This window comes from Drosophila eugracilis, unplaced genomic scaffold, assembly GCF_018153835.1.
Source record: "Drosophila eugracilis isolate 14026-0451.02 unplaced genomic scaffold, ASM1815383v1 contig_117, whole genome shotgun sequence".
Classification (NCBI taxonomy): domain Eukaryota; kingdom Metazoa; phylum Arthropoda; class Insecta; order Diptera; family Drosophilidae; genus Drosophila; species Drosophila eugracilis.
The window spans coordinates 1-27,320 of record NW_024571951.1 but is presented as its reverse complement, the minus strand read 5'-3'; the positions used below and the strand labels follow the sequence as shown (position 1 = coordinate 27,320).

General features: G+C 37.9%; 4 non-coding genes and 1 pseudogene across 4 annotated transcripts; all 5 read left to right on the top strand.

The window, feature by feature from the left end:
* Positions 1–3,624: 3,624 nt before the first annotated feature.
* Positions 3,625–5,617, top strand: LOC121529902. The gene has a single exon (XR_005993677.1). It is a non-coding gene; the product is annotated as a small subunit ribosomal RNA (ribosomal RNA).
* A 633-nt stretch (positions 5,618–6,250) lies between these two features.
* Positions 6,251–6,430, top strand: LOC121529906. The gene has a single exon (XR_005993679.1). It is a non-coding gene; the product is annotated as a 5.8S ribosomal RNA (ribosomal RNA).
* A 14,420-nt stretch (positions 6,431–20,850) lies between these two features.
* LOC121529909 lies at positions 20,851–22,844 on the top strand. Its single transcript, XR_005993682.1, has one exon. It is a non-coding gene; the product is annotated as a small subunit ribosomal RNA (ribosomal RNA).
* A 634-nt stretch (positions 22,845–23,478) lies between these two features.
* Positions 23,479–23,658, top strand: LOC121529901. The gene has a single exon (XR_005993676.1). It is a non-coding gene; the product is annotated as a 5.8S ribosomal RNA (ribosomal RNA).
* Positions 23,659–24,058: 400 nt separating this feature from the next.
* Positions 24,059–26,860, top strand: LOC121529905 (annotated as a pseudogene).
* The last annotated feature ends 460 nt before the right edge of the window (positions 26,861–27,320 follow it).

Here is a 27,320-nt window from a genome sequence, read left to right as displayed (position 1 = left end):
TAATAAAAGCACTTCTACATAAATAAAGAAATTATACAAGTTCAAGTCTCATAAAGAGACTAAGTTAATAATATGGGAGTCTATAGGTGTCCAATAGTCCCCATAATGGTAGCCAAATGAAACGTCATCTTATTAGTGACGCCGTAATAAAAGCACTTCTATATAAATAAAGAAATTATACAAGTACAAGTCTCATAAAGAGACTAAGTTAATAATATGGGAATCTATAGGTGTCCAATAGTCCCCATAATGGTAGCCAACTGAAACGTCATTTTATTAGTGACGCCGTAATAAAAACATTTCTATATAAAGAAAGAAATTATACAAGTACAAGTCTCATAAAGAGACTAAGTTAATAATATGGGAATCTATAGGTGTCCAATAGTCCCCATAATGGTAGCCAAATGAAACGTCATATTATTAGTGACGCCGTAATAAAAACACTTCTATATAAAGAAAGAAATTATACAAGTACAAGTCTCATAAAGAGACTAAGTTAATAATATGGGAATCTATAGGTGTCCAATAGTCCCCATAATGGTAGCCAACTGAAACGTCATTTTATTAGTGACGCCGTAATAAAAACATTTCTATATAAAGAAAGAAATTATACAAGTACAAGTCTCATAAAGAGACTAAGTTAATAATATGGGAATCTATAGGTGTCCAATAGTCCCCATAATGGTAGCCAAATGAAACGTCATATTATTAGTGACGCCATAATAAAAAAACTTCTATATAAATAAAGAAATTATACAAGTACAATAATTCGTATCATAAAGTAACTAAATTATCTTAATATGATATCTGTAAAATTCTTAAATAACGATGGATTGACTTGGTATAATAATAAATGAATGGATTATTAAGAAGGTTTTCACACATGTGCGTGTGTACCTATAATTATTATATATTATATATATAATATATTTATATATATATATAAGAAAAACCTATACAATATTTCTATATTATATAGGAAAATAATAAGATATTTAACATTATTCATATAAATATATAATAATTTATATATTGATATGACTTATATATACAATATTTATATGAAATAATAAGAAAATATATCTATATTTATATTATGTGGTAGGAAGTGGTTGCCGACCAGATATATTGACCAAAATTTATGTTATGTCAAAAATATTAAGAAATTATGTATAATACATATAAATATAATAAGTTATATATTGATATAACTTATAAATACAATACTTATATGGAAATAATACAAAAAAATATATACATTATATGGAAAAAATAGAAAAATCCATAATATGATGAAACCTTAGTATGAAAAATGACGTTTTCACTGAAGGCGTGTCCAAAAACATATATAGGTAGGCAGTGGTTGCCGACCAGATATATTGACCAAAACTTATGTTATGTCAATAATAATAAGAAATTATGTATTATACATATAAATATGATAAGTTATATATTGATATAACTTATAAATACAATATTTATATGAAATAATAAGAAAATATATCTATATTATATGGAAAATATAGAAAAATCAATAATATGATGAAACCTTAGTATGAAAAATGACGTTTTTACTGAAGTCGTGTCCAAAAACATATATAGGTAGGCAGTGGTTGCCGACCAGATATATTGACCAAAACTTATGTTAAGTCAATAATAATAAGAAATTATGTATTATACATATAAATATAATAAGTTATATATTGATATAACTTATAAATACAATATTTATATGAAATAATATAAAAAAATATATATATTATATGGAAAAAATAGAAAAATCCATAATATGATGAAACCTTAGTATGAAAAATGACGTTTTCACTGAAGGCGTGTCCAAAAACATATATAGGTAGGCAGTGGTTGCCGACCAGATATATTGACCAAAACTTATGTTAAGTCAATAATAATAAGAAATTATGTATTATACATATAAATATAATAAGTTATATATTGATATAACTTATAAATACAATATTTATATGAAATAATATAAAAAAATATATATATTATATGGAAAAAATAGAAAAATCCATAATATGATGAAACCTTAGTATGAAAAATGACGTTTTCACTGAAGGCGTGTCCAAAAACATATATAGGTAGGCAGTGGTTGCCGACCAGATATATTGACCAAAACTTATGTTATGTCAATTATAATAAGAAATTATGTATTATACATATAAATATAATAAGTTATATATTGATATAACTTATAAATACAATATTTATATGAAATAATATAAAAAAATATATATATTATATGGAAAAAATAGAAAAATCCATAATATGATGAAACCTTAGTATGAAAAATGACGTTTTCACTGAAGGCGTGTCCAAAAACATATATAGGTAGGCAGTGGTTGCCGACCAGATATATTGACCAAAACTTATGTTATGTCAATTATAATAAGAAATTATGTATTATACATATAAATATAATAAGTTATATATTGATATAACTTATAAATACAATATTTATATGAAATAATATAAAAATATAATTATATTATATGGAAAAAATAGAAAAATCCATAATATGATGAAACCTTGGTATGAAAAATGACGTTTTCACTGAAGGCGTGTCCAAAAACATATATAGGTAGGCAGTGGTTGCCGACCAGATATATTGACCAAAACTTATGTTATGTCAATAATAATAAGAAATTGAATATTATACATATAAATCTAATAAGTTATATTAATATGACTTATAGGTTCAATATGTATATGAGACACTATGAAAACTTTCTTTATAATATAAGAGAGTATATACATCTTGGGTGCCAAAAAGAATGAAAAATACCCATTTTCAGGACAGCGTGTCCAAAAACTACTATATGATGGTCAGTTGTTGGCCATCCAGTATTGATCAAAATTTACATTATATATATAAATTTTGTCAATATTTATAAAAAGGAAATTTATAATAATAATATTATCCGTATAAATTTGTTACAATTTTCTCTTAGAATATTGAACTTGGCTACGCGGTTAATATTTATTGCCCTTAGATAATATCGTTGAAACAAAGGCCAAGGTGTTATATATTACTATATAACTACAATTCGTTTCCAATTATTATCGTTAATTTTCAACAGAAAGGTGGTATATACTGTAACTTGATTGATATACTATATATTTACCTAACAATTGGATCATAGAATATCGTTTTCGGTATTATGTGGTTCAGCGAGATCAAAGGAATTGTAAAAATATATTTTTATATAAGCGTTCGGTTTTATATTATATATATTACTCGAAAGTTTATATGAAAAAGATAAATTTTAAATTTATCATCAAAATGCAAATGATTTAATTCAATATTTATATTGATTAAACAAAAATTAAACATGTGTGGATACAATAATATTGTATGTTGAAATAAAATGATATTTTAGAATGAAATTATGTATATGGTATTTATAAAATATATAATGGAAATATATATTATTGTATTGAAAACTATTTCAATCGATAATAAAACTGGAGAACAAAAAAAAGGAAATACGATGGCTTTAATAAGTGGCCGTATTCGAATATAAGAAATAAATAAATTATTTCTACAAGAGAAATACAAATTTCTATTCAAAAATATGAAAATGAAATATGATTAAAAACATTATTCTGGTTGATCCTGCCAGTAGTTATATGCTTGTCTCAAAGATTAAGCCATGCATGTCTAAGTACACACGAATTAAAAGTGAAACCGCAAAAGGCTCATTATATCAGTTATGGTTCCTTAGATCGTTAACAGTTACTTGGATAACTGTGGTAATTCTAGAGCTAATACATGCAATTAAAACATGAACCTTATGGGACATGTGCTTTTATTAGGCTAAAACCAAGCGATCGCAAGATCGTTATATTGGTTGAACTCTAGATAACATGCAGATCGTATGGTCATGTACCGACGACAGATCTTTCAAATGTCTGCCCTATCAACTTTTGATGGTAGTATCTAGGACTACCATGGTTGCAACGGGTAACGGGGAATCAGGGTTCGATTCCGGAGAGGGAGCCTGAGAAACGGCTACCACATCTAAGGAAGGCAGCAGGCGCGTAAATTACCCACTCCCAGCTCGGGGAGGTAGTGACGAAAAATAACAATACAGGACTCATATCCGAGGCCCTGTAATTGGAATGAGTACACTTTAAATCCTTTAACAAGGACCAATTGGAGGGCAAGTCTGGTGCCAGCAGCCGCGGTAATTCCAGCTCCAATAGCGTATATTAAAGTTGTTGCGGTTAAAACGTTCGTAGTTGAACTTGTGCTTCATACGGGTAGTACAACTTACAATTGTGGTTAGTACTATACCTTTATGTATGTAAGCGTATTACCGGTGGAGTTCTTATATGTGTTGAGATACTTGTATTTTTTTATATGTTCCTCCTATTTAAAAACCTGCATTAGTGCTCTTAAACGAGTGTTATTGTGGGCCGGTACAATTACTTTGAACAAATTAGAGTGCTTAAAGCAGGCTTCAAATGCCTGAATATTCTGTGCATGGGATAATGAAATAAGACCTCTGTTCTGCTTTCATTGGTTTTCAGATCAAGAGGTAATGATTAATAGAAGCAGTTTGGGGGCATTAGTATTACGACGCGAGAGGTGAAATTCTTGGACCGTCGTAAGACTAACTTAAGCGAAAGCATTTGCCAAAGATGTTTTCATTAATCAAGAACGAAAGTTAGAGGTTCGAAGGCGATCAGATACCGCCCTAGTTCTAACCATAAACGATGCCAGCTAGCAATTGGGTGTAGCTACTTTTATGGCTCTCTCAGTCGCTTCCCGGGAAACCAAAGCTTTTGGGCTCCGGGGGAAGTATGGTTGCAAAGCTGAAACTTAAAGGAATTGACGGAAGGGCACCACCAGGAGTGGAGCCTGCGGCTTAATTTGACTCAACACGGGAAAACTTACCAGGTCCGAACATAAGTGTGTAAGACAGATTGATAGCTCTTTCTCGAATCTATGGGTGGTGGTGCATGGCCGTTCTTAGTTCGTGGAGTGATTTGTCTGGTTAATTCCGATAACGAACGAGACTCAAATATATTAAATAGATATCTTCAGGATTATGGTGCTGAAGCTTATATAGCCTTCATTCACGGTGGCAGTAAAATGTTTATTGTGTTTGAATGTGTTTATATAAGTGGAGCCGTACCTGTTGGTTTGTCCCATTATAAGGACACTAGCTTCTTAAATGGACAAATTGCGTCTAGCAATAATGAGATTGAGCAATAACAGGTCTGTGATGCCCTTAGATGTCCTGGGCTGCACGCGCTACAATGAAAGTATCAACGTGTATTTCCTAGACCGAGAGGTCCGGGTAAACCGCTGAACCACTTTCATGCTTGGGATTGTGAACTGAAACTGTTCACATGAACTTGGAATTCCCAGTAAGTGTGAGTCATTAACTCGCATTGATTACGTCCCTGCCCTTTGTACACACCGCCCGTCGCTACTACCGATTGAATTATTTAGTGAGGTCTCCGGACGTGATCACTGTGACGCCTTGTGTGTTACGGTTGTTTCGCAAAAGTTGACCGAACTTGATTATTTAGAGGAAGTAAAAGTCGTAACAAGGTTTCCGTAGGTGAACCTGCGGAAGGATCATTATTGTATAATATCCTTACCGTTAACAAAAAATTTGTATTATATTTATTTATAATTCAAATAAAAACAATTTGCCAAAATAAATAACAAAAAGAATTCATGAAATTCAAAAAATGATGGTGTAGTGGCGGTCATCATTATATATATATCAACACAAATGAACATATAATGGCTTTTCCTTAATTATATGTATTTTATGGAGTGTGGATGGAGGAGGAGAAAGACTTTATTATAAGAGGCACAAAGTCAAAATGCAAATGCATTTTTAAATAATATTTATCATGTGTGTATATGGACCATAATATAACACGCGTTGCGAATATGTATTGTTCATCTCAGCTATGAGCATACGTTGGATTATGCAACAACCTAAAATATACAATGTTGTACCTGGTATTCTTCAGGTTAATGTTTTATATAAATCCCAATGTATATCGCTTAAAAAGTATTCATACCGTAAATTGCCCGTAAATCACTTGATATACATTGCTTATATAAAACTAAGACATTTCGCAACATTTATTTTAGGTATAAAAACATATTTATTGAAGGAATTGATATATGCCAGTAAAATGGTGTATTTTTAATTTCTTTCAATAAAAACATAAATGACAAAATTAAAAAACCAAATATTAAAACTCTAAGCGGTGGATCACTCGGCTCATGGGTCGATGAAGAACGCAGCAAACTGTGCGTCATCGTGTGAACTGCAGGACACATGAACATCGACATTTTGAACGCATATCGCAGTCCATGCTGTTATAGTACTTTAATTAATTTTATAGTGCTGCTTGGACTACATATGGTTGAGGGTTGTAAGACTATGCTAATTAAGTTGTTTATAAAATTTGAAATCAGATTTTATAAGCGTATGGTATATTATTGGATACAAATAATTAAATTATTTTATTCATAATATTAAAAAATGTATGAAAAAACATTATCTCGCATTTGTTATTTATTTGAATGTGAAAAAACGAAGAGAAATATTTTCGATTTCAGTCAAATAATACTGAGAAATGTCTAGCATAAAAATTTATCTAGAATTGTCTCATATTAATGATATGAAAATTGAAAGCAAATGGAAATGTTATTGTTCTTCGTTGGTTCGTTTAAAATAGCATATAAAAATGGAAATATAATTGTAAACGAATTTATTAAAATGTTTTTATCATTATATATATAAAAGAATTAATTGCATTAAAAATGTTATATACAACCTCAACTCATATGGGACTACCCCCTGAATTTAAGCATATTAATTAGGGGAGGAAAAGAAACTAACAAGGATTTTCTTAGTAGCGGCGAGCGAAAAGAAATCAGTTCAGCACTAAGTCACTTTGTCTATATGGCAAATGTGAGATGCAGTGTATGGAGCGTCAATATTCTAGTATGAGAAATTAATGATTTAAGTCCTTCTTAAATGAGGCCATTTACCCATAGAGGGTGCCAGGCCCGTATAACGTTAATGATTACTAGATGATGTTTCCAAAGAGTCGTGTTGCTTGATAGTGCAGCACTAAGTGGGTGGTAAACTCCATCTAAAACTAAATATAACCATGAGACCGATAGTAAACAAGTACCGTGAGGGAAAGTTGAAAAGAACTCTGAATAGAGAGTTAAATAGTACGTGAAACTGCTTAGAGGTTAAGCCCGATGAACCTGAATATCCGTTATGGAAAATTCATCATTATAATTGTAATATTTAAACAATATTATGATAATAGTGTGCATTTTTTCCATATAAGGACATTGTAATCTATTAGCATACAAAATTTATCATAAAATATAACTTATAGTTTATTCCAATTAAATTGCTTGCATTTTAACACAGAATAAATGTTATTAATTTGATAAAGTGCTGATAGATTTATATGAATACAGTGCGTTAATTTTTCGGAATTATATAATGGCATAATTATCATTGATTTTTGTGTTTATTATATGCACTTGTATGATTAACAATGCGAAAGATTCAGGATACCTTCGGGACCCGTCTTGAAACACGGACCAAGGAGTCTAACATATGTGCAAGTTATTGGGATATAAACCTAATAGCGTAATTAACTTGGCTTTATAATGGGATTAGTTTTTTAACTATTTATAGTTAATTAACACAATCCCGGGGCGTTCTATATAGTTATGTATAATGATATTTATATCATATATGCCTCTAACTGGAACGTACCTTGAGCATATATGCTGTGACCCGAAAGATGGTGAACTATACTTGATCAGGTTGAAGTCAGGGGAAACCCTGATGGAAGACCGAAACAGTTCTGACGTGCAAATCGATTGTCAGAATTGAGTATAGGGGCGAAAGACCAATCGAACCATCTAGTAGCTGGTTCCTTCCGAAGTTTCCCTCAGGATAGCTGGTGCATTTTAATATTATATAAAATAATCTTATCTGGTAAAGCGAATGATTAGAGGCCTTAGGGTCGAAACGATCTTAACCTATTCTCAAACTTTAAATGGGTAAGAACCTTAACTTTCTTGATATGAAGTTTAAGGTTATGATATAATGTGCCCAGTGGGCCACTTTTGGTAAGCAGAACTGGCGCTGTGGGATGAACCAAACGTAATGTTACGGTGCCCAAATTAACAACTCATGCAGATACCATGAAAGGCGTTGGTTGCTTAAAACAGCAGGACGGTGATCATGGAAGTCGAAATCCGCTAAGGAGTGTGTAACAACTCACCTGCCGAAGCAACTAGCCCTTAAAATGGATGGCGCTTAAGTTGTATACCTATACATTACCGCTAAAGTAGATGATTTATATTACTTGTAATATAAATTTTGAAACTTTAGTGAGTAGGAAGGTACAATGGTATGCGTAGAAGTGTTTGGCGTAAGCCTGCATGGAGCTGCCATTGGTACAGATCTTGGTGGTAGTAGCAAATAATCGAATGAGACCTTGGAGGACTGAAGTGGAGAAGGGTTTCGTGTGAACAGTGGTTGATCACGAGTTAGTCGGTCCTAAGTTCAAGGCGAAAGCCGAAAATTTTCAAGTAAAAACTGAAATATACAAATAAAAGCTGGAAATAATATACTTGAATAATTTTGAACGAAAGGGAATACGGTTCCAATTCCGTAACCTGTTGAGTATCCGTTTGTTATTAAATATGGGCCTCGTGCTCATCCTGGCAACAGGAACGACCATAAAGAAGCCGTCGAGAGATATCGGAAGAGTTTTCTTTTCTGTTTTATAGCCGTACTACCATGGAAGTCTTTCGCAGAGAGATATGGTAGATGGGCTAGAAGAGCATGACATATACTGTTGTGTCGATATTTTCTCCTCGGACCTTGAAAATTTATGGTGGGGACACGCAAACTTCTCAACAGGCCGTACCAATATCCGCAGCTGGTCTCCAAGGTGAAGAGTCTCTAGTCGATAGAATAATGTAGGTAAGGGAAGTCGGCAAATTAGATCCGTAACTTCGGGATAAGGATTGGCTCTGAAGATTGAGATAGTCGGGCTTGATTGGGAAACAATAACATGGTTTATGTGCTCGTTCTGGGTAAATAGAGTTTCTATCATTTATGGTAGTTACTTGTTCCCCGGATAGTTTAGTTACGTAGCCAATTGTGGAACTTTCTTGCTAAAATTTTTAAGAATACTAGTTGGGTTAAACCAATTAGTTCTTATTAATTATAACGATTATCAATTAACAATCAATTCAGAACTGGCACGGACTTGGGGAATCCGACTGTCTAATTAAAACAAAGCATTGTGATGGCCCTAGCGGGTGTTGACACAATGTGATTTCTGCCCAGTGCTCTGAATGTCAAAGTGAAGAAATTCAAGTAAGCGCGGGTCAACGGCGGGAGTAACTATGACTCTCTTAAGGTAGCCAAATGCCTCGTCATCTAATTAGTGACGCGCATGAATGGATTAACGTCGGACGTGTTTTCGTTGCGCTCCGTTTCGTTGTTGAATAACTTTTGATTCCGCGGGAATTAAAATCCGATTTTGGTTTTAAAATTCGCGGGAGTGGAAGAGGAAAACGCGGGTGTAATTTTTATTTCGGGAAATTCGTTTTCCCGGGAGAAAACAGCGTTCGAAGTTTTTTCACGCAAAACACGTGTTTGCAGCCATACTTACTTGTATTGGTAAGTAAACAAACCAAACGGAAGATTTAGAAGCATACTTCTAGGCTACGTTTATTGCAAATTTCGTTGCATACTTCGAGGCAGTTATGGCGCCACCTCATCCGGTGGAGGGCGCCACTAGTGACAGTGACAGGTCGGTTGCTAGCAGTAGAGCTAGCAGTCGTGCTGGTAGGGGTCGCCGGGGGAAGCGGGTAAAACCCGTCTCTCCTACTACCTCGGCGACCACTAAGGCTGCGAAGCAGTTGGCTGTCGGTGGTGAAGGCGGGGAGCCAGTAGCTGCCGGTGCCATGGATGACGTTTTTGAGCTGCTGAACAGGCAGAGCACGCTGGAGCCTACCTTCGACCAGGCGGCTGTTTCCCAGGCTGCCAACGATGCGAAATCTATTTCGGTTGAAATTGCGGCGATGCTGGAATGTATCCAGAAGAAGGCCGAATCTGCTGGCCTCGCTGCCGCGAAGGCATCTGTCCCTGCGGCTGCCCCCGTTGCCGCCCCCGTTGCCGCCGTGCCACCACCGCCGCAGCCCCCGCTGCTGCCCCCGTTGCAGCCCCCGCTGCTGCCCCCGCCCCCGCTGCTGCCCCCTGCCCCCGCTACTGGCCCCACTAGGAACGCCGGCGCTGCCCCTCCCCGAGGCCCCGTTCAGTCCCCTGCCGTAGCGTCCACTGCTGACACTGTGGCGGAGCTGGCCAGGGTTAAGGAGGCGTTCCTAGAGGAATGCGTGACGACTAAGCTGTCCACTGAGCAGGCCTGCGCCATGATGCGGTGCCTGAGCGGATTCGAGGGGCTGGTGCTGGCGCTTTCGTCGCGCAACGCAGCGTTGCAGGCGTTGTGTGACCAGCAGCGGATGCCGCCCCCGTCGACTCTGAGGTCCGCTGTGGCGCCGGCTGTGGTTTCGAAGCCACCTGCAGGATATGCATCTGCATATCCTAGCCTGCCGGCACCTTCCGTAGCTCCAGTGGCTGCGCCTCGCAAACCGCGCGAGACGTGGTCCGCAGTTGTGCTGAGTAAGGACCCGAATGTCTCGGGTAAAGAGGTTGCTGAAAAGGTGCGCAAAGAGATCGCCCCTTCGCTTGGTGTCCGCCTGCATGAGGTGAGAGGGCTTGCGCGTGGCGGTGCCATTATCCGCACCCCCTCATCAGGCGAGATCCGAAAAGTTGTCGCGAATAAAAGGTTCGGTGAAATTGGCTTGGAGGTCAAGCCGAACGCTGCTCAAAAACCAAAGCTGATTGTACAGGATGTGGCATCACAGATCACTCCGGGTGAATTTATGGAGGAACTGTATGCGAACAACCTCAAAGAACACATACCGGAGGCGGAGTTCCGCAGAGCTGTACATTTGGAGACCAAGCCCTGGACGGTGACCGATGGAGCCACGATAAACGTGACTCTGGAATGCGAGCCGAAAGTGCTAGAGCTGCTAGATGGTGGGAGAATCTACATCAAGTGGTTCTCTTACCGGTGCAGGGCACTTGTCAGGACGTACGCCTGCCACAGATGTGTTGGCTTTAACCATAAAGTCGCAGAGTGCAAACAGAAGGACAATGTCTGCAGACAGTGCGGACAGTCCGGCCACAGTGCGCGAAGCTGCACAAACCCCGTCGACTGCCGGAATTGCCGCTTCTACGGGCACCCCTCGGGGCACAGCATGCTGTCCCCGAGCTGCCCGGTGTATGCGGCGGTGCTAGCGAGGGTGAATTCTAGACATTAATGTTTAGGTTCATCCAAGCAAACTGTGGCCGAGGCCGGGCTGCGACAATTGAGCTCGCAGTCCGCCTGAGGGAGTCTGGATGTCTGTTTGCACTGCTGCAGGAGCCATATGCCGGTAGCGGGACGAGTGATGTGCTGCCGGAAGGAATGAGGATGTTTGCCGATCGTAGAGGCAAGGCAGCCATCCTCGTGGATCACCAGGATGTCATCTGCATGCCGATGGAGACGCTTACCACCGACTATGGCGTATGCGTGAGCGTTGAAGGGAGTTTTGGCTCAATCTTCCTTTGCTCTGTATACTGCCAGTTCGACGCCGATCTAGAACCGTACCTCAGATACATGGATGCGGTCCTGCTGCAGGCCAGCAGAACCCCCGCAATCCTTGGACTTGACGGGAACGCAGTGTCCCCCCTGTGGTTTAGTAAACTCCCTCGGAATCCCGAGGGACATGCAAACCACAGCCGGGGTGAGCTGCTGTCTGAGTGGATGCTGGAGAGTGGAGCCGTTGCCCTCAATCAGCCTAGCCCGGTGTTCACGTTCGATACCTACCGTGCACGTAGTGATATCGACGTGACAATTGCCAACGATGCAGCATCAGTGTGGGCCACATTTGAGTGGAGAGTGGACGAGTGGGAGTTGAGTGACCACAACATGATCAGTGTTGTGGCAACACCAGTGACCACGCGCACAGTTGAGAGCCTAGCTCCTGTGCCGTCCTGGAACATCTCCAATGCTCGCTGGCAATTGTTCGAACAGGAGATGGTAAGTCGGTCAGCCGATATTCCGGAAGACTTCTCACAGTTGCCGTTGGACCAGCAAGTCTCGACCCTGCGCGATATGGTACACGATGTATGTGACCTCGCGTTGGGTAGGAGGATGCCGAGATCGCCCAGGAGGAGGAGACCAGGCTGGTGGACCGCCAGCCTGAATGCGCAGAGGCGCGAAGTACGGAGACTTCGTCGACAGCTTCAAAGCGCAAACCGTCGAGGTGACGGTGATGCGGCTGAGCTTCTTGTGGTCGCGCTGAGGCAAGCCTCAGCCGGTTACAAGAAGCTCATCCTTGAGGCGAAGGAGGATAGTTGGAAGCGCTTCGTGGGAGAGAATGCACACGATCCCTGGGGGGGCGTCTACAAGATCTGCCGAGGGCGTAGGAAGTGCACGGAGATTGGGTGCCTCCGCGTTGATGGCGAGCTGGTCACTGATTGGAGTGACTGTGCGCGTGTGCTCCTCCGTAACTTTTTCCCAGTTGCGGAGTCGAATGCACCGATTGCCGGAGCGGAGGAGGTCCCACCGTCTCTCGAGGAAGGAGAGGTTGATGCTTGTGTCGCCAGGTTGAAGAGCAGACGCTCTCCTGGCATGGACGGCATCAACGGCACTATCTGCAAAGCAGTGTGGCGCGCCATACCTCAGCATCTGACGGCGCTTTATTCCCGTTGCATCCAGTCGGGTTACTTCCCCCGAGAGTGGAAGTGCCCACGTGTAGTGGCGCTACTCAAGGGGCCCGACAAGGATAGGTGCGAACCCTCGTCGTACCGTGGGATTTGCCTGCTGCCAGTTTTTGGCAAGGTGCTTGAGGCCATCATGGTGGATCGTGTGAGAGAAGTTCTTCCGGAAGGATGCAGATGGCAGTTCGGATTTCGCCAAGGACGATGTGTGGATGACGCTTGGAGGCACGTGAAGAGCAGTGTCGCCGCCAGCCCGGCGCGATACGTGCTCGGGATCTTCGTGGATTTCAAGGGAGCGTTTGACAACGTCGAGTGGAGTGCTGCACTGCGCCGGCTCGCCGACTTGGGATGCCGAGAGTTGAGCTTGTGGCAGAGCTTCTTCTCAGACAGAAGAGCAGAGATCCGAAGCAGTTCCGGAACTGTGAACGTTCCGGTAACTAGAGGTTGCCCGCAGGGATCTATCAGTGGCCCTTTTATTTGGGATCTGCTGATGGATGTTCTGCTCCGACGCCTCCAGTCATACTGCGCATTCAGCGCGTATGCGGATGACCTGCTTCTTCTTGTCGAAGGCAACTCCCGAGCCGTGCTGGAGGACAAAGGAGCGCAACTGATGTCCATCGTTGAAACGTGGGGTACGGAAATCGGTGTAACCGTTTCCACCAGCAAGACGGTAACTATGCTGCTGAAGGGTGCCCTCGCGCGTCCCCCGTTGGTGAGATCTGCAGGAGCAAATCTCCCATATGTTCGCAGCTGCCGGTATCTTGGCATCACGGTCAGCGAGCGCATGAATTTTTTCATGCACATCGCATCGCTGCGTCAGCGAATGACCGGAGTTGTCGGAGCATTGTCGCGTGTGCTACGAGCTGACTGGGGATTCAGTCCTCGGGCCAGGCGTACTATCTATGCCGGACTCATGGTGCCTTGTGCACTATTTGGTGCCTCGGTATGGTATGTCGTGACGACGAGACAAGTTGTGGCCAGGAGGCGACTTCTTGCCTGCCAGAGGCTTATCCTCTTAGGATGCCTCCCGGTATGCCGTACAGTGTCAACCCTGGCACTGCAGGTGCTTGCTGGAGCCCCGCCTCTTGACTTGGCTGCTATGGGAATGGCAGTCAAGTACAAGTTGAAGCGTGGATACCCGCTGGAGGAGAACGACTGGCTCTATGGCGAAGACATCTCAGGTCTTAGCTGGACACAACGAATTGCGCGGATAGACGGATGCCTCCTGTCGGACTGGCAGAGCAGATGGGATGATGGTGACTCACTCGGTCGGGTGACTCACAAGTTCATCCCAGATGCAGGGTTCGTCTATCGGAATCCGAATTTTGGATTTTCGATGCGCGCAGGATTCCTGATGACAGGGCATGGGTCGTTCAATGCATTTCTGCATAGAAGAGGCCTCAGTGATTCCCCCGCATGTTCATGTGGCGATCCAAACGAGGACTGGGAGCATATCTTATGTGCTTGCCCCCTCTATGCAGACTTGCGAGACCTCGATGGACTCGGTTTGCAGCACGTTGGCGGAAGCTGGACATTTGGAAGGATTCTGGAGAGCAGCGACAGGACCAGGAGACTCGCAGAGTTTGCTGAGGAGGTGTTTCGGAGAAGAAGGGGCCGTTAGGGTCCATATCCCTTGCCGTGTGGTTAGCGGCGTAGAATACTGCCTCAGTTCGCCATAGCTTGTCGTAAGAGGCGACTAACATGGCAGGGCCCCCCCATCCGAGCTTGTCGGAGCTAAAGGGGTGGGTCACCGAGCCCACAAACTTCGGTACCACGGGTTGGTAGTGCTCCAAGCACTACCAAATGAGGTTGGCCCCCTAGTGGGAGTATCGTGGTGGCTGTGGTTGATACCTACATCGCGGGTAGAATCTTCAGATTCGACGTGGAGTTGCGTTATACAACTCGGGTGCTGTGACCCATAGAGCAGCAGAGGTGATAGATACACCTCGCCTCCCTCCGGAGGGAGTATGTTGCCCGACACAAACAAAGCACATACTCGACAGGTACCAGGGTGGTCGCTATGTACATAGCTATAGCTTCCAGTCTGGGGCGCTGGCCGGCGTACCATCCGCGCCCGTGCACTATATGCCTAAATCTAGGCATATTCGAGTGCCGTGGTTGTAATCCCTTCAGTGTGGAACACGCCACGTAAAATAAGTTCGGAGGGATCCGAGACACACGCCTGTCCCTATCTACTATCTAGCGAAACCACAGCCAAGGGAACGGGCTTGGAATAATTAGCGGGGAAAGAAGACCCTTTTGAGCTTGACTCTAATCTGGCAGTGTAAGGAGACATAAGAGGTGTAGAATAAGTGGGAGATATTAGACCTCGGTTTGGTATCGCCAATGAAATACCACTACTCTTATTGTTTCCTTACTTACTTGATTAAATGGAACGTGTATCATTTCCTAGCCATTATACGGATATATTTATTATGTCTTATGGTATTGGGTTTTGATGCAAGCTTCTTGATCAAAGTATCACGAGTTTGTTATATAATTGCAAACAAATTCTTTAATAAAACGGTGCATTTATGTATTTTTGATTTGAAAATTTGGTATAACTCCAATTACTCAGGTATGATCCAATTCAAGGACATTGCCAGGTAGGGAGTTTGACTGGGGCGGTACATCTCTCAAATAATAACGGAGGTGTCCCAAGGCCAGCTCAGTGCGGACAGAAACCACACATAGAGCAAAAGGGCAAATGCTGACTTGATCTCGGTGTTCAGTACACACAGGGACAGCAAAAGCTCGGCCTATCGATCCTTTTGGTTTAAAGAGTTTTTAACAAGAGGTGTCAGAAAAGTTACCATAGGGATAACTGGCTTGTGGCGGCCAAGCGTTCATAGCGACGTCGCTTTTTGATCCTTCGATGTCGGCTCTTCCTATCATTGTGAAGCAAAATTCACCAAGCGTTGGATTGTTCACCCATGCAAGGGAACGTGAGCTGGGTTTAGACCGTCGTGAGACAGGTTAGTTTTACCCTACTAATGACAAAACGTTGTTGCGACAGCATTCCTGCGTAGTACGAGAGGAACCGCAGGTACGGACCAATGGCACAATACTTGTTCGAGCGAACAGTGGTATGACGCTACGTCCGTTGGATTATGCCTGAACGCCTCTAAGGTCGTATCCGTGCTGGACTGCAATGATAAATAAGGGGCAATTTGCATTGTATGGCTTCTAAACCATTTAAAGTTTATAATTTACTTTATAAACGACAATGGATGTGATGCCAATGTAATTTGTAACATAGTAAATTGGGAGGATCTTCGATCACCTGATGCCGCGCTAGTTACATATAAAAACATTATTTAATACAATGACAAAGCCTAGAATCAATTGTAAACGACTTTTGTAACAGGCAAGGTGTTGTAAGTGGTTGAGCAGCTGCCATACTGCGATCCACTGAAGCTTATCCTTTGCTTGATGATTCGATTAGATGATATGGATGGATGGATTTCTATCTATATCATCTATTTAAAAAATATATGTATATATTGACATTGGCTTATAATATTATTATATATTATTTAATATATATTAATGCTATAACAAAATGTTTATGTATATACATGTATAAAAGGGTACATATAAATTATATATATTTTTGATATATTTTTAATTATTACGATAATAAAGAATATTTTAAAGTATATATAATTTATAAGTAACCAGCTTGCCTTCATTGGCTACAATGGGAGTCTATAAGTGTCCAATAGTTCCCATTTTGATGAAGGCAGCGAAATGAAGGTTCATTATCTAATAAGAGATGTATATAAAGAGAGATATATAAAAAAAAAATTAAACAAGTACAAGTCTCATAAAGAGACTAAGTTAATAATATGGGAGTCTATATGTGTCCAATAGTCCCCATAATGGTAGCCAAATGAAACGTCATCTTATTAGTGACGCCGTAATAAAACCACTTCTACATAAATAAAGAAATTATACAAGTACAAGTCTCATAAAGAGACTAAGTTAATAATATGGGAATCTATAGGTGTCCAATAGTCCCCATAATGGTAGCCAAATGAAACGTCATCTTATTAGTGACGCCGTAATAAAACCACTTCTACATAAATAAAGAAATTATACAAGTACAAGTCTCATAAAGAGACTAAGTTAATAATATGGGAATCTATAGGTGTCCAATAGTCCCCATAATGGTAGCCAAATGAAACGTCATCTTATTAGTGACGCCGTAATAAAAGCACTTCTATATAAATAAAGAAATTATACAAGTACAAGTCTCATAAAGAGACTAAGTTAATAATATGGGAGTCTATAGGTGTCCAATAGTCCCCATAATGGTAGCCAAATGAAACGTCATCTTATTAGTGACGCCGTAATAAAAGCACTTCTACATAAATAAAGAAATTATACAAGTTCAAGTCTCATAAAGAGACTAAGTTAATAATATGGGAGTCTATAGGTGTCCAATAGTCCCCATAATGGTAGCCAAATGAAACGTCATCTTATTAGTGACGCCGTAATAAAAGCACTTCTATATAAATAAAGAAATTATACAAGTACAAGTCTCATAAAGAGACTAAGTTAATAATATGGGAGTCTATAGGTGTCCAATAGTCCCCATAATGGTAGCCAAATGAAACGTCATATTATTAGTGACGCCGTAATAAAAACACTTCTATATAAAGAAAGAAATTATACAAGTACAAGTCTCATAAAGAGACTAAGTTAATAATATGGGAATCTATAGGTGTCCAATAGTCCCCATAATGGTAGCCAACTGAAACGTCATTTTATTAGTGACGCCGTAATAAAAACACTTCTATATAAAGAAAGAAATTATACAAGTACAAGTCTCATAAAGAGACTAAGTTAATAATATGGGAATCTATAGGTGTCCAATAGTCCCCATAATGGTAGCCAAATGAAACGTCATTTTATTAGTGACGCCGTAATAAAAACATTTCTATATAAAGAAAGAAATTATACAAGTACAAGTCTCATAAAGAGACTAAGTTAATAATATGGGAATCTATAGGTGTCCAATAGTCCCCATAATGGTAGCCAAATGAAACGTCATATTATTAGTGACGCCATAATAAAAAAACTTCTATATAAATAAAGAAATTATACAAGTACAATAATTCGTATCATAAAGTAACTAAATTATCTTAATATGATATCTGTAAAATTCTTAAATAACGATGGATTGACTTGGTATAATAATAAATGAATGGATTATTAAGAAGGTTTTCACACATGTGCGTGTGTACCTATAATTATTATATATTATATATATAATATATTTATATATATATATAAGAAAAACCTATACAATATTTCTATATTATATAGGAAAATAATAAGATATTTAACATTATTCATATAAATATATAATAATTTATATATTGATATGACTTATATATACAATATTTATATGAAATAATAAGAAAATATATCTATATTTATATTATGTGGTAGGAAGTGGTTGCCGACCAGATATATTGACCAAAATTTATGTTATGTCAAAAATATTAAGAAATTATGTATAATACATATAAATATAATAAGTTATATATTGATATAACTTATAAATACAATACTTATATGGAAATAATACAAAAAAATATATACATTATATGGAAAAAATAGAAAAATCCATAATATGATGAAACCTTAGTATGAAAAATGACGTTTTCACTGAAGGCGTGTCCAAAAACATATATAGGTAGGCAGTGGTTGCCGACCAGATATATTGACCAAAACTTATGTTATGTCAATAATAATAAGAAATTATGTATTATACATATAAATATGATAAGTTATATATTGATATAACTTATAAATACAATATTTATATGAAATAATAAGAAAATATATCTATATTATATGGAAAATATAGAAAAATCCATAATATGATGAAACCTTAGTATGAAAAATGACGTTTTTACTGAAGTCGTGTCCAAAAACATATATAGGTAGGCAGTGGTTGCCGACCAGATATATTGACCAAAACTTATGTTAAGTCAATAATAATAAGAAATTATGTATTATACATATAAATATAATAAGTTATATATTGATATAACTTATAAATACAATATTTATATGAAATAATATAAAAAAATATATATATTATATGGAAAAAATAGAAAAATCCATAATATGATGAAACCTTAGTATGAAAAATGACGTTTTCACTGAAGGCGTGTCCAAAAACATATATAGGTAGGCAGTGGTTGCCGACCAGATATATTGACCAAAACTTATGTTATGTCAATTATAATAAGAAATTATGTATTATACATATAAATATAATAAGTTATATATTGATATAACTTATAAATACAATATTTATATGAAATAATATAAAAAAATATATATATTATATGGAAAAAATAGAAAAATCCATAATATGATGAAACCTTAGTATGAAAAATGACGTTTTCACTGAAGGCGTGTCCAAAAACATATATAGGTAGGCAGTGGTTGCCGACCAGATATATTGACCAAAACTTATGTTATGTCAATTATAATAAGAAATTATGTATTATACATATAAATATAATAAGTTATATATTGATATAACTTATAAATACAATATTTATATGAAATAATATAAAAAAATATATATATTATATGGAAAAAATAGAAAAATCCATAATATGATGAAACCTTAGTATGAAAAATGACGTTTTCACTGAAGGCGTGTCCAAAAACATATATAGGTAGGCAGTGGTTGCCGACCAGATATATTGACCAAAACTTATGTTATGTCAATTATAATAAGAAATTATGTATTATACATATAAATATAATAAGTTATATATTGATATAACTTATAAATACAATATTTATATGAAATAATATAAAAATATAATTATATTATATGGAAAAAATAGAAAAATCCATAATATGATGAAACCTTGGTATGAAAAATGACGTTTTCACTGAAGGCGTGTCCAAAAACATATATAGGTAGGCAGTGGTTGCCGACCAGATATATTGACCAAAACTTATGTTATGTCAATAATAATAAGAAATTGAATATTATACATATAAATCTAATAAGTTATATTAATATGACTTATAGGTTCAATATGTATATGAGACACTATTAAAACTTTCTTTATAATATAAGAGAGTATATACATCTTGGGTGCCAAAAAGAATGAAAAATACCCATTTTCAGGACAGCGTGTCCAAAAACTACTATATGATGGTCAGTTGTTGGCCATCCAGTATTGATCAAAATTTACATTATATATATAAATTTTGTCAATATTATAAAAAGGAAATTTATAATAATAATATTATCCGTATAAATTTGTTACAATTTTCTCTTAGAATATTGAACTTGGCTACGCGGTTAATATTTATTGCCCTTAGATAATATCGTTGAAACAAAGGCCAAGGTGTTATATATTACTATATAACTACAATTCGTTTCCAATTATTATCGTTAATTTTCAACAGAAAGGTGGTATATACTGTAACTTGATTGATATACTATATATTTACCTAACAATTGGATCGTAGAATATCGTTTTCGGTATTATGTGGTTCAGCGAGATCAAAGGAATTGTAAAAATATATTTTTATATAAGCGTTCGGTTTTATATTATATATTACTCGAAAGTTTATATGAAAAAGATAAATTTTAAATTTATCATCAAAATGCAAATGATTTAATTCAATATTTATATTGATTAAACAAAAATTAAACATGTGTGGATACAATAATATTGTATGTTGAAATAAAATGATATTTTAGAATGAAATTATGTATATGGTATTTATAAAATATATAATGGAAATATATATTATTGTATTGAAAACTATTTCAATCGATAATAAAACTGGAGAACAAAAAAAACAAATACGATGGCTTTAATAAGTGGCCGTATTCGAATATAAGAAATAAATAAATTATTTCTACAAGAGAAATACAAATTTCTATTCAAAAATATGAAAATGAAATATGATTAAAAACATTATTCTGGTTGATCCTGCCAGTAGTTATATGCTTGTCTCAAAGATTAAGCCATGCATGTCTAAGTACACACGAATTAAAAGTGAAACCGCAAAAGGCTCATTATATCAGTTATGGTTCCTTAGATCGTTAACAGTTACTTGGATAACTGTGGTAATTCTAGAGCTAATACATGCAATTAAAACATGAACCTTATGGGACATGTGCTTTTATTAGGCTAAAACCAAGCGATCGCAAGATCGTTATATTGGTTGAACTCTAGATAACATGCAGATCGTATGGTCATGTACCGACGACAGATCTTTCAAATGTCTGCCCTATCAACTTTTGATGGTAGTATCTAGGACTACCATGGTTGCAACGGGTAACGGGGAATCAGGGTTCGATTCCGGAGAGGGAGCCTGAGAAACGGCTACCACATCTAAGGAAGGCAGCAGGCGCGTAAATTACCCACTCCCAGCTCGGGGAGGTAGTGACGAAAAATAACAATACAGGACTCATATCCGAGGCCCTGTAATTGGAATGAGTACACTTTAAATCCTTTAACAAGGACCAATTGGAGGGCAAGTCTGGTGCCAGCAGCCGCGGTAATTCCAGCTCCAATAGCGTATATTAAAGTTGTTGCGGTTAAAACGTTCGTAGTTGAACTTGTGCTTCATACGGGTAGTACAACTTACAATTGTGGTTAGTACTATACCTTTATGTATGTAAGCGTATTACCGGTGGAGTTCTTATATGTGTTGAGATACTTGTATTTTTTCATATGTTCCTCCTATTTAAAAACCTGCATTAGTGCTCTTAAACGAGTGTTATTGTGGGCCGGTACAATTACTTTGAACAAATTAGAGTGCTTAAAGCAGGCTTCAAATGCCTGAATATTCTGTGCATGGGATAATGAAATAAGACCTCTGTTCTGCTTTCATTGGTTTTCAGATCAAGAGGTAATGATTAATAGAAGCAGTTTGGGGGCATTAGTATTACGACGCGAGAGGTGAAATTCTTGGACCGTCGTAAGACTAACTTAAGCGAAAGCATTTGCCAAAGATGTTTTCATTAATCAAGAACGAAAGTTAGAGGTTCGAAGGCGATCAGATACCGCCCTAGTTCTAACCATAAACGATGCCAGCTAGCAATTGGGTGTAGCTACTTTTATGGCTCTCTCAGTCGCTTCCCGGGAAACCAAAGCTTTTGGGCTCCGGGGAAGTATGGTTGCAAAGCTGAAACTTAAAGGAATTGACGGAAGGGCACCACCAGGAGTGGAGCCTGCGGCTTAATTTGACTCAACACGGGAAAACTTACCAGGTCCGAACATAAGTGTGTAAGACAGATTGATAGCTCTTTCTCGAATCTATGGGTGGTGGTGCATGGCCGTTCTTAGTTCGTGGAGTGATTTGTCTGGTTAATTCCGATAACGAACGAGACTCAAATATATTAAATAGATATCTTCAGGATTATGGTGCTGAAGCTTATATAGCCTTCATTCACGGTGGCAGTAAAATGTTTATTGTGTTTGAATGTGTTTATATAAGTGGAGCCGTACCTGTTGGTTTGTCCCATTATAAGGACACTAGCTTCTTAAATGGACAAATTGCGTCTAGCAATAATGAGATTGAGCAATAACAGGTCTGTGATGCCCTTAGATGTCCTGGGCTGCACGCGCGCTACAATGAAAGTATCAACGTGTATTTCCTAGACCGAGAGGTCCGGGTAAACCGCTGAACCACTTTCATGCTTGGGATTGTGAACTGAAACTGTTCACATGAACTTGGAATTCCCAGTAAGTGTGAGTCATTAACTCGCATTGATTACGTCCCTGCCCTTTGTACACACCGCCCGTCGCTACTACCGATTGAATTATTTAGTGAGGTCTCCGGACGTGATCACTGTGACGCCTTGTGTGTTACGGTTGTTTCGCAAAAGTTGACCGAACTTGATTATTTAGAGGAAGTAAAAGTCGTAACAAGGTTTCCGTAGGTGAACCTGCGGAAGGATCATTATTGTATAATATCCTTACCGTTAACAAAAAATTTGTATTATATTTATTTATAATTCAAATAAAAACAATTTGCCAAAATAAATAACAAAAAAGAATTCATGAAATTCAAAAAATGATGGTGTAGTGGCGGTCATCATTATATATATATCAACACAAATGAACATATAATGGCTTTTCCTTAATTATATGTATTTTATGGAGTGTGGATGGAGGAGGAGAAAGACTTTATTATAAGAGGCACAAAGTCAAAATGCAAATGCATTTTTAAATAATATTTATCATGTGTGTATATGGACCATAATATAACACGCGTTGCGAATATGTATTGTTCATCTCAGCTATGAGCATACGTTGGATTATGCAACAACCTAAAATATACAATGTTGTACCTGGTATTCTTCAGGTTAATGTTTTATATAAATCCCAATGTATATCGCTTAAAAAGTATTCATACCGTAAATTGCCCGTAAATCACTTGATATACATTGCTTATATAAAACTAAGACATTTCGCAACATTTATTTTAGGTATAAAAACATATTTATTGAAGGAATTGATATATGCCAGTAAAATGGTGTATTTTTAATTTCTTTCAATAAAAACATAAATGACAAAATTAAAAAACCAAATATTAAAACTCTAAGCGGTGGATCACTCGGCTCATGGGTCGATGAAGAACGCAGCAAACTGTGCGTCATCGTGTGAACTGCAGGACACATGAACATCGACATTTTGAACGCATATCGCAGTCCATGCTGTTATAGTACTTTAATTAATTTTATAGTGCTGCTTGGACTACATATGGTTGAGGGTTGTAAGACTATGCTAATTAAGTTGTTTATAAAATTTGAAATCAGATTTTATAAGCGTATGGTATATTATTGGATACAAATAATTAAATTATTTTATTCATAATATTAAAAAATGTATGAAAAAACATTATCTCGCATTTGTTATTTATTTGAATGTGAAAAAACGAAGAGAAATATTTTCGATTTCAGTCAAATAATACTGAGAAATGTCTAGCATAAAAATTTATCTAGAATTGTCTCATATTAATGATATGAAAATTGAAAGCAAATGGAAATGTTATTGTTCTTCGTTGATTCGTTTAAAATAGCATATAAAAATGGAAATATAATTGTAAACGAATTTATTAAAATGTTTTTATCATTATATATATAAAAGAATTAATTGCATTAAAAATGTTATATACAACCTCAACTCATATGGGACTACCCCCTGAATTTAAGCATATTAATTAGGGGAGGAAAAGAAACTAACAAGGATTTTCTTAGTAGCGGCGAGCGAAAAGAAATCAGTTCAGCACTAAGTCACTTTGTCTATATGGCAAATGTGAGATGCAGTGTATGGAGCGTCAATATTCTAGTATGAGAAATTAATGATTTAAGTCCCCTTCTTAAATGAGGCCATTTACCCATAGAGGGTGCCAGGCCCGTATAACGTTAATGATTACTAGATGATGTTTCCAAAGAGTCGTGTTGCTTGATAGTGCAGCACTAAGTGGGTGGTAAACTCCATCTAAAACTAAATATAACCATGAGACCGATAGTAAACAAGTACCGTGAGGGAAAGTTGAAAAGAACTCTGAATAGAGAGTTAAATAGTACGTGAAACTGCTTAGAGGTTAAGCCCGATGAACCTGAATATCCGTTATGGAAAATTCATCATTATAATTGTAATATTTAAACAATATTATGATAATAGTGTGCATTTTTTCCATATAAGGACATTGTAATCTATTAGCATACAAAATTTATCATAAAATATAACTTATAGTTTATTCCAATTAAATTGCTTGCATTTTAACACAGAATAAATGTTATTAATTTGATAAAGTGCTGATAGATTTATATGAATACAGTGCGTTAATTTTTCGGAATTATATAATGGCATAATTATCATTGATTTTTGTGTTTATTATATGCACTTGTATGATTAACAATGCGAAAGATTCAGGATACCTTCGGGACCCGTCTTGAAACACGGACCAAGGAGTCTAACATATGTGCAAGTTATTGGGATATAAACCTAATAGCGTAATTAACTTGGCTTTATAATGGGATTAGTTTTTTAACTATTTATAGTTAATTAACACAATCCCGGGGCGTTCTATATAGTTATGTATAATGATATTTATATCATATATGCCTCTAACTGGAACGTACCTTGAGCATATATGCTGTGACCCGAAAGATGGTGAACTATACTTGATCAGGTTGAAGTCAGGGGAAACCCTGATGGAAGACCGAAACAGTTCTGACGTGCAAATCGATTGTCAGAATTGAGTATAGGGGCGAAAGACCAATCGAACCATCTAGTAGCTGGTTCCTTCCGAAGTTTCCCTCAGGATAGCTGGTGCATTTTAATATTATATAAAATAATCTTATCTGGTAAAGCGAATGATTAGAGGCCTTAGGGTCGAAACGATCTTAACCTATTCTCAAACTTTAAATGGGTAAGAACCTTAACTTTCTTGATATGAAGTTTAAGGTTATGATATAATGTGCCCAGTGGGCCACTTTTGGTAAGCAGAACTGGCGCTGTGGGATGAACCAAACGTAATGTTACGGTGCCCAAATTAACAACTCATGCAGATACCATGAAAGGCGTTGGTTGCTTAAAACAGCAGGACGGTGATCATGGAAGTCGAAATCCGCTAAGGAGTGTGTAACAACTCACCTGCCGAAGCAACTAGCCCTTAAAATGGATGGCGCTTAAGTTGTATACCTATACATTACCGCTAAAGTAGATGATTTATATTACTTGTAATATAAATTTTGAAACTTTAGTGAGTAGGAAGGTACAATGGTATGCGTAGAAGTGTTTGGCGTAAGCCTGCATGGAGCTGCCATTGGTACAGATCTTGGTGGTAGTAGCAAATAATCGAATGAGACCTTGGAGGACTGAAGTGGAGAAGGGTTTCGTGTGAACAGTGGTTGATCACGAGTTAGTCGGTCCTAAGTTCAAGGCGAAAGCCGAAAATTTTCAAGTAAAAACTGAAATATACAAATAAAAGCTGGAAATAATATACTTGAATAATTTTGAACGAAAGGGAATACGGTTCCAATTCCGTAACCTGTTGAGTATCCGTTTGTTATTAAATATGGGCCTCGTGCTCATCCTGGCAACAGGAACGACCATAAAGAAGCCGTCGAGAGATATCGGAAGAGTTTTCTTTTCTGTTTTATAGCCGTACTACCATGGAAGTCTTTCGCAGAGAGATATGGTAGATGGGCTAGAAGAGCATGACATATACTGTTGTGTCGATATTTTCTCCTCGGACCTTGAAAATTTATGGTGGGGACACGCAAACTTCTCAACAGGCCGTACCAATATCCGCAGCTGGTCTCCAAGGTGAAGAGTCTCTAGTCGATAGAATAATGTAGGTAAGGGAAGTCGGCAAATTAGATCCGTAACTTCGGGATAAGGATTGGCTCTGAAGATTGAGATAGTCGGGCTTGATTGGGAAACAATAACATGGTTTATGTGCTCGTTCTGGGTAAATAGAGTTTCTATCATTTATGGTAGTTACTTGTTCCCCGGATAGTTTAGTTACGTAGCCAATTGTGGAACTTTCTTGCTAAAATTTTTAAGAATACTAGTTGGGTTAAACCAATTAGTTCTTATTAATTATAACGATTATCAATTAACAATCAATTCAGAACTGGCACGGACTTGGGGAATCCGACTGTCTAATTAAAACAAAGCATTGTGATGGCCCTAGCGGGTGTTGACACAATGTGATTTCTGCCCAGTGCTCTGAATGTCAAAGTGAAGAAATTCAAGTAAGCGCGGGTCAACGGCGGGAGTAACTATGACTCTCTTAAGGTAGCCAAATGCCTCGTCATCTAATTAGTGACGCGCATGAATGGATTAACGAGATTCCTACTGTCTTTTTTTTTTTTTTGGTTGGGGGGTAAAATTACTCCTTTTTTTCCCCATAGTTTGTCGTAAGAGGCGACTAACATGGCAGGGCCCCCCATCCGAGCTTGTCGGAGCTAAAGGGGTGGGTCACCGAGCCCACAAACTTCGGTACCACGGGTTGGTAGTGCTCCAAGCACTACCAAATGAGGTTGGCCCCCTAGTGGGAGTATCGTGGTGGCTGTGGTTGATACCTACATCGCGGGTAGAATCTTCAGATTCGACGTGGAGTTGCGTTATACAACTCGGGTGCTGTGACCCATAGAGCAGCAGAGGTGATAGATACACCTCGCCTCCCTCCGGAGGGAGTATGTTGCCCGACACAAACAAAGCACATACTCGACAGGTACCAGGGTGGTCGCTATGTACATAGCTATAGCTTCCAGTCTGGGGCGCTGGCCGGCGTACCATCCGCGCCCGTGCACTATATGCCTAAATCTAGGCATATTCGAGTGCCGTGGTTGTAATCCCTTCAGTGTGGAACACGCCACGTAAAATAAGTTCGGAGGGATCCGAGACACACGCCTGTCCC